The sequence below is a fragment of the Fukomys damarensis genome, unplaced genomic scaffold (genome assembly GCF_012274545.1).
Source record: "Fukomys damarensis isolate Sample0158 unplaced genomic scaffold, DMR_v1.0_HiC HiC_scaffold_9, whole genome shotgun sequence".
Lineage (NCBI taxonomy): Eukaryota > Metazoa > Chordata > Mammalia > Rodentia > Bathyergidae > Fukomys > Fukomys damarensis.
In genome coordinates, this window is record NW_022900921.1 from 15383086 (window position 1) to 15387677 (window position 4592).

The following is a 4592-nucleotide window of genomic DNA, read 5'->3' on the forward strand; positions in this document are numbered from 1 at the left end:
CTTGGCAGAAATTTACTGGGAAGTGTGGGTACTCAGAAACAGGAGAGACAAACAAAACCAGCTAGAGAGAAACAACCGGAAAGAGAGATCCACTACGTAAGTCCGGTACTGGAGGGGTTAGGAAGCGAAGCACAGATGGTTCTAGACAACAGCATTCTTCTCACCCCAGGCCTACCAAACAGGCCATGTGAGGAAGGGATCTAACATCCTGAAAAAAAAAGCCAGAGCTAGAGCAGTGGCCGTACCCCTGGGATAGGCTCCTAACCTATTCTCCCTCCCCACTCCGAGAGAGAGAGAACCCACCAAGAATTCACAAATGAGGGCACACATACACAAAAAATAAATAAATAAAAAATAACAAACCCGAGAGAGAGAGAACCACATAGAAAAGAAAGACTGAGCTTGACGGCTTTCCTGAGGGAAGAGTACTACTGTGCACCCAGAGCCAGCTATGGGCAGAGCCGTGCCACAGGGAGCCTTGTGAGGCAACAGTGAGACATAAAGTACAACGGGAGGTGAGCAGCACCAGACAATGCACTTGCCCACTGAACGCTTGGGAGTGCTGTCTCTCCATGATATCCTTCCCATTTCCCACCGTTTGGCACCAGTCAGGTAGAACTTCTGTCCTCAACCATAGGACCTCAAGCCCTAGGCACCACAGTGCACACAGGTGGGCAAACGATGCTATATGAGGTGCAGAGTAAGACCCAGGCCAGCAGGAGAGACCCAATGTAACCAGAGAGTGTGATAGCCTTACAGAAAGTGAGCACGGAGTGGAGAGGATTCTCCAAGAGGGAAGGGAGTGGAGACCAACACAGCCCCTTCAGGAATCAGTGACAGACTGCACTGGCCCAAGCACACTGCTCCCTGCCCACTTCAGACTCAATTTAAAGCGTCTGACCATAAGACAAAGGCTCTAGCTGTGCCCACAGAAGCAAAACTAAAACTAGCAAGAGAGCAGCCTATAGTAGGAGGCAGGCTCAGAGGTCCATCTGGATGCCCAGGTGCCTTCACTCACTGGGATCAGTTGAACAAATAACAGGAGAGGATGGGCTCTGTGACAGCAGGAGCAGACTGCAGACTGAGAAGGGTCAGGAGAAATGGCATGTTCTGGAATACAGTGACATTCTGCGGAGGGCAGAAGCACAGGAAAAAGAAGACCCAGAAGTTCATCCAGATCCACCTACAAAACATTCACTGCTTGAATTCAGGCTGCAGTATAAATAGCACTGAGAGAATGCTTTAATACTGTGTTTTTCTAACTGGGTAGAGGTTTGGGGGCTATTTTTACTTCTCTTTTTTTCTTCTTTCTTTGCCTTTTCTCCTTTCATTTAGGATATATATGGCAGGTGTCTTTCTATCTGAAAAGGAAAGTAAGAATTAACCAGTGCTTTAAACAGCAGCTCTCTTGGGCAAGTCAGGTTAACCCGCGTGAAACTGTGCAGAGAGTTCACAAACAAACTTACTGCTGGCACATTAGCAGACCCTGACCACACAGCTTCCCTTCATCTCAACCACACTTCTTTCTCTGTGTCCCTTCTGCAGTTCCCATAAATATTCTCTCAGATCTTCTTTCCACCGGCCCTCCGCTCTAGGTATAAAAATAATATCAACAAAGTTTGATTACTTTTCTTTTTATCATCTGTTACCTCTTTTCACTCCACTTCTCATTTGCAATATACTACTTTCCCTGTTCCTTTTTCCTGCACATCCTAGGCCTCCTTTCCGTAGTAATATATCACAGTCGTTATGGGTCATAAAGAAAGGGAGAAATCATTAAAACAAGTTTTAGTGATGTAAATGATAATGGTTCTCTCCTTGCAACACAGCATATGGGGTCTGACGTTGTTACACTGAGTGGGTTGAAGACATATATAAACAGCAAAATATATCCAAAGCCAAGACCACATCACTGGGAAGCACACACTGACTGAAGGGATCACCATAACAAACAGTTTTTCCACTGCTTGTCAAACAAGTAATAACAACATGAGAAAACAAAGCAACAAGATGGCTATAAAAATTCTTAACATTCAAAAAAACTAATTCCATGAGCACTGATAGCAAAGAAGTAAAACACCAAATGGCTAAAATACAGGAAGGGATAAGAGAAGAAACAAAAAGATCAGTAAGATGACGATGTAACTAAGATACGTAATTGATAAAATGATCAGCAAGCTTAAAGAAGATACAAACAACAATATGGATGAATTAACCTAGCTGATTTAAGACGTGAATGATTATTTTAGAAAACAACATGAAAATATGGCAGACAGAAACAAAGGATACAAAAAAATTTACTGAAAGTATGGGCAGTGGAAATGATAAGGATAAGGAGAATGTTAGAACTAGAAGATAAGCTTGATATTGCAGAACATACACACAGAGATCCTCAAAAACAAGAGACGACGAAAACTAGAGCCACCAACTGCTAGATGATTCAAGGAAAACTAACCTAAGAATTATATGAGTTAGAGAAAAATTATAAGACAGCACAAATGGTATAAAAAACTATTTACTGAAAGCTTAACAGAACAGTTTCCACATTTAGGAAAGAATTCAACTTTCAGGTAAGGGAAACACATAGAACCTGAAACAGCCATGATTAGAAAAGAAGCTCTACAAGACACATCATAGTTAAAACCCTAGGAGTCCAACACAGACACAGAATCTTAGAAGCTGCTAGAGAAAAGGAACAAATGACATACTAAGTAAGTCTATTGTAATTGCAGATTTGGCAGTGCAATCCTTAAAGGCCAAGAGAGCTTGAAATGAAGTTTTTTAAGCCCTAAAAGAAAATAACTTTCAACACATATTGATTTATTTTGAAAAAGAACATCTTTCAAAGTTGGTGAAGAAATAAGGACTTTCCATGACAAAGAGCATCTCAAGAAATTCATATCCACCAAATCAACACTACAAAAGAAGTACACGGAGAAATCCTAGACAGAGAAAACAAGGCCAACAACAGCAAATAACTAAAAAAGGGAAAGCTAATAGGGTGAGAAATTAAATAAAAGGGAAAAATAAACAAATCGGCAACAGGAAAATAAGGCAATTCCAAGAATTACTTTTTGGCATTAACTGTCAATGTAAATAGTTTACTCTCCAATAAAAAGACACAGGGCCGGGGATTTAGCTCAGCAGTTCGGTGGCCTGCCTTGCAAGCACAAGGACCCGAGTTCAATCCCCAAAACCAAAAAAAAAAGGACACAGATTAGCAGACTGGATCAAAAAACAAAACCCAGTTGTATGTTGCATACAAGAGACATTCTTAGTTCATAAAGAAACACACAGACTGAAAAATCAAAGAATAGAAAGTGAAATTCCATGCAACAGGAGTCCCAAAGAAAGAAGACACCTCTGTTCTATTTTCATACAAAGTGAACTTCAAGCCAAAAATGACCAGAAGACAAACAGAAGGCCATTACATGGTAAAAGGAGTAGTGGAACAGAAAGAGAACAATTATAAATATATATGCAATGAATGCTAGCATACTCAAACTCATATGACAAGTATTACTGGGCACAAAATACCAAATAAACAAAACAACCATAGCGGAGAAATGTGATAGCTTCTGTGACAGGTCAACTAGACAAAAAAACTACAAGTAAATGTTAATATTGAACTATGTCTTCAACAAATAGACTTACTAGATATCTGTAGAGCATACCACCCAAAAACAAGGGAATACACATTTTCCTCAGCAGCACACAGAACTTCTACCGAAACAGACTAGATTTCACTCCATAAAGCATGCTTCAATAAATGAAAATAATCTCATGAATATTATCAAATCACACTCATATCACAAATTATGTAATTACACAGAGATTAAATGCTATATTCAAATAATCATTGAGTCACCAAAGCAATGAAGTAAAAAATTTAACATTTCCTAGAATCAATCATGGCTGTACAACAAAACAGAATCCATGAAACACAACAAAAGCAATCCTAAGAGGGGAAGTTAGTATATGTGAATGCCCACATTAGAAAAACAAAATGATTCCAAATAAATAACCTAATGAAGCATCCAATATCCTAGAAAAACAAGATCAATCCAAATCCAAATAGACCAGTATTGAAACTAGTGAAGCTGAGACTTTAAAATGTACTTTAATGTGGGGATCATGAGTATTGGTTGTAAGTATTGTTAACTCTAGTAACTCCATATGTGTTAAGTTTCTCCAGTTTAGCAGGTAGAGTGTTTCCTTTGTGGAATTCCTAAAAGTTACAGTTTCTTGTCTCTGACCTTTAGATGTGTGGTTGTCCAGGTTACTACTACTCACGGTGGGTTGTTTTGGTGAACCTGCTTGCTCTTTTCCTGTGTGACCTTTCAGTTACTATGGTAAACCCATCCCATAATAGTTTGTGGTTTTTTTTTTTTTGCTTTAAAAGGCCGGTGCTTGCCGGCAATAAACGCCGCCTTGATCAGACTCTTGTCTTGGCGTCCTTCCTTTCTCTCTGCCCCATCTCCACCCCGCTGCTCTTTCAGGTTTGAGACACTGCTGGACAGTGCTCTGCGTCGCCGGCTCGCGACACTTTAAAAAATCACTTGGGCCGGGGATTTAGCTCAGCTTCGGTGGCC

At 40.3% G+C, this 4592-nt stretch overlaps 1 long non-coding RNA gene across 1 annotated transcript in view; it reads right to left on the minus strand.

Annotated features, from left to right (window-relative positions):
- Positions 1-1279: 1279 nt before the first annotated feature.
- The window catches only part of LOC104860904, an 11012-nt gene continuing 7699 nt past the window's right edge, over positions 1280-4592 (minus strand). Inside the window, exons 2-3 of the long non-coding RNA XR_779850.1 lie at positions 1467-1591; positions 1280-1361 (exon numbers count right to left, since the gene is read on the minus strand). This is a non-coding gene — a long non-coding RNA (uncharacterized LOC104860904). The remainder of the gene's footprint in view (positions 1362-1466; positions 1592-4592) is intronic.